This window comes from Gorilla gorilla, chromosome 2 (genome assembly GCF_029281585.2).
Source record: "Gorilla gorilla gorilla isolate KB3781 chromosome 2, NHGRI_mGorGor1-v2.1_pri, whole genome shotgun sequence".
NCBI lineage: Eukaryota > Metazoa > Chordata > Mammalia > Primates > Hominidae > Gorilla > Gorilla gorilla.
Window position 1 is genome coordinate 23,878,516 of NC_086017.1, and position 14,729 is coordinate 23,893,244.

At 39.9% G+C, this 14,729-nt stretch overlaps 1 long non-coding RNA gene across 1 annotated transcript; it reads right to left on the bottom strand.

The window, feature by feature from the left end:
• Window positions 1–188: 188 nt before the first annotated feature.
• LOC109026158 (uncharacterized) lies at window positions 189–14,525 on the bottom strand. Its single transcript, XR_008677960.2, has 3 exons — window positions 14,216–14,525; window positions 13,050–13,171; window positions 189–2,460 (listed from the first exon to the last, which is right to left on the bottom strand). It is a non-coding gene; the product is annotated as an uncharacterized lncRNA (long non-coding RNA).
• Window positions 14,526–14,729: the final 204 nt, after the last annotated feature.

Below are 14,729 nucleotides of genomic sequence, written 5' to 3' on the forward strand. Positions count from 1 at the left end.
CCAGCTTCTCTCTTGCATTTCAAGGGTACTACTATTCAACCTACTCTGTGCATGTATGTAAGCATCTGTCAGGACAGAGGTAGACTTTATGACTTCTGAGATCCTTACTAACTTGATTCTCATTGAAGAGAAAGACAGTCTAAAGTAATATTAAATTTAAATTTTATAGGAAAAATAAATTTTGGATTTGTAATATTTGCTTTAAGAACATTGAGATATATATGCAGAAAAGTCTACCTCATTCATGTATAGTTCACTGTTTTTACAGTCTCTGTAAACAGAGGACACATCTCTGTAAACAGCATCCACATCAACAAGCAGAACATCACCAGCTCTCCAGCAGCCTCACCACCCCAAATGGACTATTTGCTTTTCATTTGGCGTAATCAACAGTCTTCTTTCAGTGTTCTGAATAAATACAGGACAGGAAATGTCCAGGAACATAATCTAAGAACAATTTAGTATTTTCAACTTCAAATTCCTGTCTATTTTCCCTCATCAATGAGCCTAGAAAACTTAGAAACATTTGGATATCTTTTAGTTTGCTTCCCTAAAATCTGAACAAACCTTATTAAGTATTTGATTATTCAATATTTTGACCAGCTACACATTGTGCCAGACACTGTCATAAATGCCTAGATTACACAGACGGATAGGAACAGGTACCTGACTTCAAAAATGACTGAGGTGATAAATCACAGCTCAGGGGGATACATGCAGTAGTGGAGGGATGTACGAGCAGGATAGGCAATGTCACCATTCTCAAAGAGCTCACAGTTCAGTGGCTATAGAACCAGTGAGAGGAAAGATTGAAGACAGTGAATCCTAGCAACAGAAGATGCCACTGACAGCCTCCATAGAGGCTTGGCTGCCTTCTGAGGTAGAGTGGCTGGGTGTGGAAAAAAAATGGGAGAAAAGATGATGATGGTCTATACTAATAGTAATGTTAGTCATTTCTTAAGACAAAGCTGAACTAGTTTCAGCAATTTCTGTATTCAATAAATGTGTTCCCTGTAGGTTAAATGCAATGGTGTACATAGTCTCAACATTAAATGCATAGTAATTACTATTAATAAATGCTCCTCTGTTTCCCCAGTCACCTGGCTCCTCAATCTGCTTCTCTGTCCACAACTTTACTTTGGCCAGGACCACCTGAAAAACCTTCATAGTTCCTCCTTTGCAACCTTGCACAGCACATTGTACATGCATGTTAAGTGGGATCACTAAGCCTTTCGATAAGCCAAAGCAGAATTCAAATCTAGCAGAAATGAGACCTTACTTACATATTCCAGTCTCTTACACAAATCCGATTACCAGTTGCTCTTTTCTTGGTAGTCTGATTTCAGAGGCAGCATAGTGATAAGAGCATGGGCTCTGGAACTAGCCTGCTCAAGTTCAAATCCTAGCTGCTCCACTTCTGGCTGTGTGACATTGGTTAAGTTCCATAATCTGGTGGTGTCTCACTTCCTTAGTTTCTTGAAGAAAATCTTCAGCCGAATTAAATTTAAAGGGGTTTAATTGAGCAATGAACAATTCACCAGTTGAGCAGCCCTCAGAATCACAGCAGATTCAGAGAGACTCCAGGGATGCCTCGTGGTCAGAACAAATTTATAGACAAAAAAGGACAGGAATTGGAAGTGAGATACAGACACAGTGGGATTGGTTACATACAGCTCAGCATTTACCTTATTTGAACACAGTTTGAACATTCAGTAGTCTATGAGTGGTTGAAGTATGGCCCCTGGGATTGGCCAACACTCTGCTATTGTTACAGGTGCATACTATTAGGTTTTCAATTTTGTCTGACTATTAAGCTAGGTTACAGTTCATCCACAAGGACTCAAATATAGAAGTACAGAGTCCTTCTGGGGCTGTATTTAATTTGCTTTAACAATTCCCCCCTTTTGGTCATTTTCTCAATTTTGAGAGGTTGACCAAAACCTTAGTTATTGATGTTACTGTTACTGTTGTGAATGTACTTATATGATTTTGAAACCTACTGGGGAACAGAATAGTGTGTTTTGCAAGGAGAGAATAAGGACTGAGTAGAGAGTACCTTATGCTGGACCATCCTGTTTACAGGGGAAAAACAAAACCTGGTCTGTTCTAGGATCTATGTGTTTTCTTAAAGCCTTAGCTTGATTATGTCATATTTAGCATGAGTCACTCCATATTAGTTTGGTTTGGTTTGTTGGGGCCTAGCACATGAACTCAGTCGAAAATAATGGTTTCCCATAATTTCGTTTTAAAAAATTCCCCCTTTTTGGCCAGGTTCTCACTTAGGCGAGAGTGTGAACAAAACTTAGGGTCCCTCAGTTACCATTATCTTGGGTTTCCAGTCTCAGCACGTCATTCATAAGTTGCAGCGTCCTCATGGTCACCCATTTCTTTCAGCTTTTGTCATTCCAGTTGAAGAGAGACCATTTGATGTCCCAGAGATGTCTGGCAAGCATTTACAACCTTTGAGAGAATACAGCACACCGGGGAGACTATTATGACTATTAGGATGATAATACCAAGAGTTTAGAGTATGCTCCTTACCCAGAGTCCCCATAAACCAAAAACCTAAAATTAAATAGATTAAAGAATGTGCTAGATAGTCTACTCGCTTGACTAAGTGGTCTTTTCATTAATCTCCTACAACTGAATTTTTATAATTTACCTTGATGTATTTCTCCATAGGCCACAAGTGTCAGCAGCTGCACAGGTACTTCTCTGTTTAGCCAATTCTATTATTTAACATAACTTTCACAAGAGAATTTAGAGTCTGTTGTGTAACGATAGCCTTTAAAGTAGAATTTGCTGTAGAGCCTATTATGAGGGAGACATTTCTAATTATTGCCTCTTTTATTCTAAACCATGGAAAAAGGACCTAACAAATGATGTCCTTCCTATAGAGCGAAGGCCTCCTGGCAATGTTCTTTTTAATCCATGTTGTGGGTTAAGGGGAGTTTTGACTGATTATAAGGCAACATATATACCACTAAAGTTTCTCACCTACATTGGGCCTTCATTTTTTATCTATTAAAGTATAAGGTTATTCATGTATAAGGCTGGCTGGAAAATCCTTCACAGATAAAAGTATACCCTATAAGTGCACATAATAGACCCCATTTTCATTCATATTGTTAATAGAGGCATAAACAAGGAAAAAATATTTAAAGATAGAGTCTCATGATAGAAGAAGTTTTGATCTGTAATCTTGGGAAAAGCCGTTCACATCAAGGATGCCATCTTCTGGGGAGACACTTTCCTGGTTAGCTCAACCCTAAAGGTTCCAATGGGTGTACAGTTCCAGGAGTGTGGAGGGACCCTTCTCAGTCGTGAGATTATTAACCCAAAATTCAAGGCTCCAAAGTTTTGCTGTGGTGTGGATGGCAAGGACAGTCCCTCTCTGATGTTGCCAGAAGATCCAACCCTTGGGTTCTAGATTGTGAAGGGATTGTCCTCAGCGAACCATAAGAAGCTTTCTCCACCAGGTGAAAACACACTGTAGCATAACAATCCACTGTTACATCAGCCCTCTTGCATGGGAAAGCCCCTACACAACCAGATAGTATGCATTGAAAAATGGCAATTGAATGAAATACCTTTATAAACAGTTAAATGGCCCATCAGGTAACCAGATGTATCTGAACCTTTGATTGTCTTTTCAGGAATATGGAACCAAACATTGGCTTTAAACTGTTTCCATCGTTTATAAGTCACCACATCAATATATTCAACTTGGACCATTTTATCTTTTCCATGACGAGTCATGGAATGAAGAACCCCCAACAACAAAATATTAAGGTTCTTAAGTCCTGCTTCTCTATGAATCCATGCTTAATATTGGACTTAAGTCCTCTTGAATACCAGTTGTTTCTGCAATTTCGGTGCATAGCATTGATAACTAATGGATTATCATAGGTAATTTGACTTAGACTATGGAGTTCATTCAAATTTTATATTTAAACAATCTTAGTATTGGCTGATTTAGCATGATAATCTAGAGCTTGATTTTGAAAGGCTTGTTAAATACCAAAGGTTTAAAACATTGGATATTACAGAGAGTGGAGCCAAGATGGCCGAACAGGAACAGCTCCAGTCTATAGCTCCCAGCGTGAGCAACACAGAAGACGAGTGATTTCTGCATTTCCAACTGAGGTACTGGGTTCATCTCACTGGGGAGTGTTGGACAGTGGGTGCAGGACAGTGGGTGCAGTGCACCGAGTGTGAGCCGAAGCAGGACGAGGCATCGCCTCACCCAGGAAGCGCAAGGGGTCAGGGAATTCCCTTTCCTAGTCAAAGAAAGGGGTGACAGATGGCACCTGGAAAATCGGGTCACTTTCACCCTAATACTGCACTTTTCCAACAGTCTTAGCAAATAGCACACCAGGAGATTATATCCCATGCATGGCTTGGAGGGTCCTACGCCCACGGAGCCTCACTCATTGCTAGCACAGCAGTCTGAGATCAAACTGCAAGGTGGCAGCAAGGCTGGGGGAGGGGCGCCCGCCATTGCTGAGGCTTGAGTAGGTAAACAAAGCAGCTGGGAAGCTTGAACTGGGTGGAGCCCACCACAGCTCAAAGAGGCCTGCCTGCCTCTGTAGACTCCACCTCTGGGGTCAGGGCATAGCCAAACAAAATGCAGCAGAATCCTCTGCAGACTTAAATGTCCCTGTCTGACAGCTTTGAAGAGAGTAGTGGTTCTCCCAGCATGCAGCTGCAGATCTGAGAACAGACAGACTGCCTCCTCAAGTGGGTCCCTGACCCCCAAGTAGCCTAACTGGGAGGCACCCCCCATTAGGGGCAGATGGACATCTCACATGGCCGGATACTCCTCTGAGACAAAACTTCCAGGGGAACCATCAGGCAGCAACATTTGCTGTTCACCAATATTCGCTGTTCTGCAGCCTCCGCTGCTGATACCCAGGCAAACAGGGTCTGGAGTGGACCTCCAGCAAACTCCAACAGACCTGCAGCTGAGGATCCTGACTGTTAGAAGGAAAACTAACAAACAAAAAGGACATCCACACCAAAACCCCATCTGTACATCACAATCATCAAAGACCAAAGGTAGATAAAACCACAAGGATGGGAAAAAAACGGAGCAGAAAAACTGGAAACTCTAAAAATCAGAGCGGCTCTCCTCCTCCAAAGGAATGCAGCTCCTCACCAGCAATGGGACAAAGCTGGATGGAGAATGACTTTCACGAGTTGAGAGAAGGCGGCTTCAGACGATAAAACTACTCCGAGCTAAAGGAGGAAGTTCAAACCCATGGCAAAGAAGTTAAAAACTTTGAAAAAAGTCAGACGAATGGCTAACTAGAATAACCAATGCAGAGAAGTTCTTAAAGGACCTGATGGAGCTGAAAACCAAGGCACGAGAACTACGTGACGAATGCACAAGCCTCAGTAGCTGATTCGATCAACTGGAAGAAAGGATATCAGTGATTGAAGATCAAATGAATGAAATGAAGTGAGAAGAGAAGTTTAGAGAAAAAAGAATAAAAAGAAATGAACAAAGCCTCCAAGAAATATGGGACTATGTGAAAAGACCAAATCTACGTCTGATTGGTGTACCTGAAAGTGACGGGGAGAATGGAACCAAGTTGGAAAACACTCTGCAGGATGTTATCTAGGAGAACTTCCCCAATCTAGTAAGGCAGGCCAACATTCAAATTCAGGAAATACAGAGAACGCCACAAAGATACTCCTTGAGAAGAGCAACTCTAAGGTACATAATTGTCAGATTCACCAAAGTTGAAATGAAGGAAAATATGTTAAGGGCAGCCAGAGAGAAAGGTCGGGTTACCCACAAAGGGAAGCCCATCAGACTAACAGCTGATCTCTCAGCAGAAACTCTACAAGCCAGAAGAGAGTGGGGGCCAATATTCAACATTCTTAAAGAAAATAATTTTCAACCCAGAGTTTCATATCCAGCCAAACTAAGCTTCATAAGTGAAGGAGAAATAAAATCCTTTATAGACAAGCAAATGCTGAGAGATTTTGTCACCACAAGGCCTGCCCTAAAAGAACTCCTGAAGGAAGCACTAAACATGGAAAGGAACAACCAGTACCAGCCACTGCAAAAACATGCCAAATTGTAAAGACCATCAAGGCTAGGAAGAAACTGCACCAACTAACGAGCAAAATAACCAGCTATCATCATAATGACAGGATCAAATTCACACATAACAATATTAACCTTAAATGTAAATGGGCTAAATGCTCCAATTAAAAGACACAGACTGGCAAATTGGAGAAAGAGTCAAGACCCAGCAGTGTGCTGTATTCAGGAAACCCATCTCATGAGCAGAGACACACATAGGCTCAAAATAAAGGGATGGAGGAAGATCTACCAAGCAAATGGAAAACAAAAAAAGGCAGGGGTTGCAATCCTAGTCTCTGATAAAACAGACTTTAAACCAACAAAGATCAAAAGAGACAAAGAAGGCCATTACATAATGGTAAAGGGATCAATTCAACAAGAAGAGCTAACTATCCTAAATATATATGCACCCAATACAGGAGCACCCAGATTCATAAAGCAAGTCCTTAGAGACCTACAAAGACACTTAGACTCCCACACAATAATAATGGGAGACTTTAACACCCCACTATCAACATTAGACAGATCAACGAGACAGAAAGTTAACAAGGATATCCAGGAATTGAACTCAGCTCTGCACCAAGCGGACCTAATAGACATCTACAGAACTCTCCACCCCAAATCAACAGAATATACATTCTTTTCAGCACCACACCACACCTATTCCAAAATTGACCACATAGTTGGAAGTAAAGCACTCCTCAGCAAATGTAAAAGAAAGAAATTATAACAAACTGTCTCTCAGACACAGTGCAATCAAACTAGAATTCAGGATTAAGAAACTCACTCAGAACCACTCAACTACATGGAAACTGAACAACCTGCTCCTGAATGACTACTGGGTACATAACGAAATGAAGGCAGAAATAAAGATGTTCTTTGAAACCAATGAGAACAAAGACACAACATACCAGAATCTCTGAGACACATTCAAAGCAGTGTGTAGAGGGAAATTTATAGCACTAAATGCCCACAAGAGAAAGCAGGAAAGATCTAAAATTGACACCCTAACTTCACAATTAAAAGAACTAGAGAAGCAAGAGCAAACACATTCAAAAGCTAGCAGACGGCAAGAAATAACTAAGATCAGAGCAGAACTGAAGGAAATAGAGACACAAAAAAACCCTTCAAAAAATCAATGAATCCAGGAGCTGGTTTTTGAAAAGATCAACAAAATTGATAGACCGCTAGCAAGAATAATAAAGAAGAAAAGGGAGAAGAATCAAATAGACACAATAAAAAATGATAAAGGGGATATCACCACCGATCCCACAGAAATACAAACTACCATCAGAGAATACTATTAACACCTCTACGCAAATAAACTAGAAAATCTAGAAGAAATGGATAAATTCCTCAACACATACACCCTCCCAAGACTAAACCAGGAAGAAGTTGAAACTGAATGGACCAATAACAGGCTCTGAAATTGAGGCAATAATTAATAGCTTACCAACCAAAAAAAGTCCAGGACCAGATGGATTCACAGCCAAATTCTACCAGAGGTACAAGGAGGAGCTGGTACCATTCCTTCTGAAACTATTCCAATCAATAGAAAAAGAGGGAATCCTCCCTAACTCATTTTATGAGACTAGCATCATCCTGATACCAAAGCCTGGCAGAGACAACAAAAAAAGAGAATTTTAGACCAATATCCCTGATGAACATCGATGCAAAAATCCTCAATAAAATACTGGCAACCCGAATCCAGCAGCACATCAAAAAGCCTGTCCACCATGATCAAGTGGGCTTCATCCCTGGGATGCAAGGCTGGTTCAACATATGCAAATCAGTAAACGTAATCCATCATATAAACAGAACCAACGACAAAAACCACATGATTATCTCAACAGATGCAGAAAAGGCCTTTGGCAAAATTCAACAACACTTCATGCTAAAAACTCAATAAATTAGGTATTGATGGGACGTATCTCAAAATAATAAGAGCTATCTATGACAAACCCACAGCTAATATCATACTGAATGGGCAAAAACTGGAAGCATTCCCTTTGAAAACTGGCACAAGACAGGGATGCCCTCTCTCACCACTCCTATTCAACATAGTGTTGGAAGTTCTGGCCAGGGCAATCAGGCAGGAGAAGGAAATAAAGGGTATTCAATTAGGAAAAGAGGAAGTCAAATTGTCCCTGTTTGCAGATGACATGACTGTATATCTAGAAAACCCCATTGCCTCAGCCCAAAATCTCCTTAAGCTGATAGGCAACTTCAGCAAAGTCTCAGGATACAAAATCAATGTGCACAAATCACAAGCATTCTTATACACCAATAACAGACAAACAGAGAGCCAAATCATGAGTGAACTCCCATTCACAATTGCTTCAAAGAGAATAAAATACCTAGGAATCCAACTTACAAGGGACATGAAGGACCTCTTCAAGGAGAACTACAAACCACTGCTCAATGAAATAAAAGAGGACACAAACAAATGGAAAAACATTCCATGCTCATGGATAGGAAGAATCAGTATTGTGAAAATGGCCATACTGCCCAAGGTAATTTATAGATTCAATGCCATCCTCATCAAGCTACCAATGACTTTCTTCACAGAGTTGGAAAAAACTACTTTAAAGTTCATATGGAACGAAAAAAGAGCCCACATTGCCAAGTCCATCCTAAGCCAAAAGAACAAAGTGGGAGGCGTCACGCTACCTGACTTCAAACTATACTACAAGGCTACAGTAATCAAAACAGCATGGTACTGGTACCAAAACAGAGATATAGACCAATGGAACAGAACAGAGCCCTCAGAAATAATGCTGCATATCTACGACCATCTGATCTTTGACAAAGCTGACAAAAACAAGAAATGGGGAAACGATTCCCTATTTAGTAAATGGTGCTGGGAAAACTGGCTAGCCATATGTAGAAAGCTGAAACTGGATCCCTTCCTTACACCTTATACAAAAATTAATTCAAGATGGATTAAAGACTTACATGTTAGACATAAAACCATAAAAACCCTAGAGGAAAACCTAGGCAGTACCATTCAGGACATAGGCATGGGCAAGGACTTCATGTCTAAAACACCAAAAGCAATGGCAACAAAAGCCAAAGTTGACAAATGGGATCTAATTAAACTAAAGAGCTTCTGCACAGCAAAAGAAACTACCATGAGAGTGAATAGGCAACCTACAGAATGGGAGAAAATTTTTGTGTTCTACTCATCTGACAAAGGGCTAATTATCCAGAATCTACAATGAACTCAAACAAATTTACAAGAAAAAAACAAACAACCCTATCAAAAAGTGGGCAAAGGATATGAACAGACACTTCTCGAAAGAAGACATTTATGCAGCCAACAGACACATGAAAAAATGCTCATCATCACTGACCATCAGAGAAATGCAAATCAAAACCACAATGAGATACTATCTCACACCAGTTAGAATGGTGATCATTAAAAAGTCAGGAAACAACAGGTGCTGGAGAGGATGTGGAGAAATAGGAACATTTTACACTGTTGGTGGGACTGTAAACTAGTTCAACCATTGTGGAAGTTAGTGTGGCTTTTCCTCAGGGTTCTAGAACTAGAAATACCATTTGACCCAGCCATCCCATTACTGGGTATATACCCAAAGGATTATAAATCATGCTGCTCTAAAGACACATGCACACGTATGTTTATTGCAGCACTATTCACAATAGCAAAGACTTGGAACCAACCCAAATGTCCAACAATGATAGACTGGGTTAAGAAAATGTGGCACATATACACCATGGAATACTATGCATCCATAAAAAATGATGAGTTCATGTCCTTTGTAGGGACATGGATGAAGCTGGAAACCATCATTCTCAGCAAACTATCGCAAGGACAAAAAACCAAACACCACATGTTCTCACTCATAGGTGGGAATTGAACAATGAGAACACATGGACACAGGAAGGGGAACATCACACACCGGGGCCTGTTGTGAGGTGGGGGGAGTGGGGAGGGATAGCATTAGGAGATATACCTAATGTTAAATGATGAGTTAATGGGTGCAGCACACCAACATGGCACATATATACATATGTAACAAACCTGCATGTTGTGCACATGTACCCTAAAACTTAAAGTATAATAAAAAATGGTAAAAAAATGGATATTACAAAATAGAATCTTAGGTTATCATAGTTCATTCATTTAGCCAAAATAACTCAAAAATTTTTTAAAGGAAAAAACATTAGTCTGATAGAGAGGAGACTCAGCTTTCCAAACAAGACCCAGTGAAGATAGCATGAGGCCAGCTGACTCTGTCTCCTTCCTTTCATTTCCCCCGCTATTTCTTTTGTAGTTTATTTAAAAGGTAAACAAAAACCTTTCATTATCTTTTAATATTACATAAAAATCCTTTTTAAAAGAGAAAACCAAATTTTATGTTTCCATTTGCATATTTTTAATGTTAAAGCTAGCTTTTAATACTTTATAAATCTATTGTTTTAATTAGTTTGACCATAAGGTAAGATTTTTATAAACATTTTGTAACCCTTTACAAAGTTTTTCTCAGAGCAGAACAATGTTCTAAGAAAACTCTGTTGTGATTTTATTCCAATGTCCAATTTATGGAAAAAACTGAGTAATGCCATTTTAACTTCAGCCAATATGTTTATGCATAGAATCTCTTACAATTAATTTTTTCTTTTTCTTTCTTTTTCTTTCTTTTTTTTTTTTTTTGAGATGGAGTCTTGCTCTGTCACCAGGCTGGAGTGCAGTGGTGTGATCTCGGCTCACTGCAATCTCTGCCTCCCGGGTTCAAGCAATTCTCCTGCCTCAGCCTCCCGAGTAGCTGGGACTACAGGCACACGCCACCACATCCGGCTAATTTTTTTGTATTTTTAGTAGAAACAGGATTTTACCATGTTGGGCAGGATGGTCTCAATCTCCTGACCTCCTGATCTGCCCGCCTTGGCCTCCCGAAGTGCTGGGATTGCAGGTGTGAGCCACCATGCCTGGCCTCTTACAATTAATTTTTATAAACCTTCCACAACTTATTCAAACCTTCCATAACTTATTCAAACTTATTTAATTTAAAACAATCCTTTAACCCTCTAACCTAGGCAAAAATTTACATTACCATACTTTCTTATAATCTCTTACAAAAAAACATTTCATTCTCCTTACACACCTTGCATGTAAACCTATTTTTTCAGTAGTCTCAATTACATATTACAATGTTAACTCTTACGACTTTTACTTTTGGTGAAAACCTTGGTAAGTAAGGGATTTTAATTATGTACTAGGTGTGGAGCCTAGGACCCAGACAGAAATGCAGATAAGGTCTGACTCTTTCCAGCCTCTAACTCCCCTTGTCCCTGGCCTTACCTAGCTATAAAGCAGGCAGGCTGTACATTTGAGTCATAGTGGCCTTTTATGAATCATTTAGGAGGCTTAATCACCTTTGAATTGTACAGCATTTCTGGCATAAATTCCTGTTCACAGATCCTTTCATGACTTACACAGACCATGTATGTCATGTTTAGACTTTCTGACTTGCCCTAAACATCCCTCGTTTAAAATAACCTGTCATTTTACCTTAGGACAAGAATTTACCATACAACATCCTTTCTTAGGTAAAATCTCTTTTCTTTATAACCTTCTTTGCATAGTTAGGGGGCATGGCTAATTCCATATATCCCCAGGCTTTATTTAAAATGTAATGTCTCAAAAATAAATTGAACAATTTTTAAAAGTCAAAGCAGTTTATGACCTTAAAGCATTTAGCAAACCTAATATCTGACCTGCATAATTTAGGTAAAATGTCTTTATTTTATCAATAATCTTTAGAGCTGTTTTTATTTCCCAAAGATTACTATAGTTACATGAACTAAAAGGCATTATAGTTTTTATTTTGCTTTCAAAATATTTGATTTAAGCACTTATTTTTGTTTAAGCCAATTAATTAGAGCTCTTTTATGTAAACATTACACACAACACATATATAATTACATAGACAGACAGAAGAAGAGTACTACAGAAGTTGTAAGATTTTTCATTTACCAGTTTTTAAGTTTCTTAATTGGCTAATGGCTTTATGGTGGAGTCCTTGGAAGAACAGGGCCAGGAAATGGGTCTCTGGTGCCTCCTGTTTTTCCCAAGGAGTCCAGGCTGTTAGAGCTTGAATATTTACTTTTAGTTAAGCTTTCTTTTAACTGTAGCATTCTTTAATAAAGTCCTTTTAAAATTTCTTATTACCCAATTTCAGCCAGGCCAAATGGCTGATATTTCTGGCTTTTGAACTTTACCAAAGGTAACCTCCCAGGTGGTGCTCAGAGAAAGAAAAATGTAAGTTAGTCCATGGAGAAGAGGCTGTACAAGGTCATGCGGATATTAAACCAGAAAGGACTTGCTTCTAAGTAGGAAATTGAACGTGGACTGCCAGCATGAAAGGGCAAAGCCTAAGTTACTGAGCTACAGCACAGGGCAGTCTTCACTGTACTTCTCAGAAGGAGTCTAGAGTAGTTAATTTTGAGCTTGCAAAGGCTTTTAACTACTCAAGATAATTTTTAGAGCTAACTATGACATAAACCCTAAAATCCCCGTTCCCTGGAAAGCAGAGACCAAGAGAAAGTACCTCAACCTGGTTACAAGGTCAAGCTCCCAAGGACATAAAACAAGATGAGACCCCATCCAGTTTTTTTGTTTGTTTCAGGGACCTGCAGGAAAGTTTGTTATTGACCAGCTTGTTGAGCTGTCTTGAGCAGCAAGCTTATGGAGTCCTAAGCCCATATTTTATCCTAAGGTACCCCTTGACACAGAAAAACAAATTCATAGCACAAATACATCAGTTTAAGACTAGCCTCAGAATTATTTTTTGCATTAATCAAAACTATACAGAAGAGAAATTTAGTGATTTTTACCGTTTCTGTAAGATTTTGCCATTTCTGTAAGACTTCACAACCATTTGCCAGAGAGAGAGAGAAGCCAGAGGTCTGACTGGTAAGAAATTCTTACCCTTTTGCCAGCATTCCAGGCTTCTGGGTTCCTTTTCCCTGAGCAGCCCCAGTGATCCAGCTTGCACCATCGTGCTGAGGGCCAAGCAGCATCATAAAGGAAATTTACCTTTTTTCGTCTGGCTAGAACAAAATATGTGTGACAAAACATAGACATTAGCCACTCTGCTGAGCACCCAATATCAAACTGGCAAGTCTCAAACTTGCCCCTGGTTGGGCCCCATCATGGTTAATCCAACCTCTGACCAGGAATTTCAACATGTGGTCTCTGGGCAAGATGGTCACCCTGAATAATAGAAAAGATAAGAAAGGCAAAGGAGAGAGAGAACAGCATTGCCTGTGGCGGGGTGGGGAAGGCAAAATGATCAGAGAGACCAGAGAAAGACCCACCTATTGCAGCAACACTGAAAAGTTCAGGTGGCTGCTTCTTGGTAGCAAAGGGATCTTTTCCAGCAGTCCCATCAGCTCTCGTTTCCCCTTTTGAAGGAGGAAAAAGCTCCCCATGTCCAACCCCTCTGTATGTGCCTAATTTTGTCACCCATAGTCATCAGTAAAGAGTGCAAGGCAGATTATTCCAAAGAGAAGAGCAGTTGGCATCCCGTAGTGCCAAATCCATACTTAGCCAAAAGGTACTTTACCAAGAGCCCTCATTTTTAAATGTACTTCAATGTATTGTTGTTCATTCCGAACGTTCCACTGTAAGTTATCTTAAGATTTTGCCATTTCTGTAAAACTTCATTGCTTCCCAGGCCTAATGTATAAGCCAGAAGGAACACAGTTTACCAGAAATTAAGGATACCATTTTTACCAAAAATATTGGCTTTACTGTCAGGTTCTCCTGATTAACTTAGCCAGTGATTTTTTTCCTACCTAAGCCCACCAGAAAAATGAAACAAACGGGTAGAACACAAAAATCCCAGTGAATTTTCAAAAGCCAAATTTTATAACCCCTGCAATATATCTGGTTACTACCAGTTCCTTTTTGACTCAGTCAGAGGTAAGAGGCCTCTAACTGGATCCAAGCCAGTTAATTCCCAGGTCAAATCTGTTTCTGAACCCAGTCCAGTTTCTGTCACAACTCCAAACCCAGTTTGGATCAGAAATTTGCTCAAAGAAACTCGGCTCAAAACAAATCCATGGAGCTCTGAAATCTGAGAGGGAGCTTACCCACGATCCCCAGCTGCTCTGAGAGATCAATGGACACAGTGGTCCTGCAGCTACCTTGTGTGTTCATTCAGTGCTCCTGGGAGTTGCTGGAACCTCCGCTTCAGATACCACTTCTGACACCACCTGATAAAATCTTCAGCCAAATTAAATTTAAAGGAGTTTAGTTGAGCAATGAACAGTTCATGAATCGGGCAGCCCCCAGAATCACAGCAGATTCAGAGAGACTCCAGGGATGCCTCGTGGTCAGAACAAATTTATAGACAAAAAAGGACAGGAATGAGAAGTGAGGTATAGAAACAGCTAGAATGGTTACAGCTCAGAGTTTGCCTTATTTGAACACAGTTTGAACATTTAGCAGTTTATGTTAAAGTACGGCTGTTGGGATTGGCCAGCACTCTGCTGTTGTTACAAGTGCATACTATTAAGTTAGGTTTTCAATTTTGTCTGACTATTAAGCTAGGTTACTGTTCATCCATAAGGACTCAAATGTAGAAGTACGGAGTCCTTCTCAGGC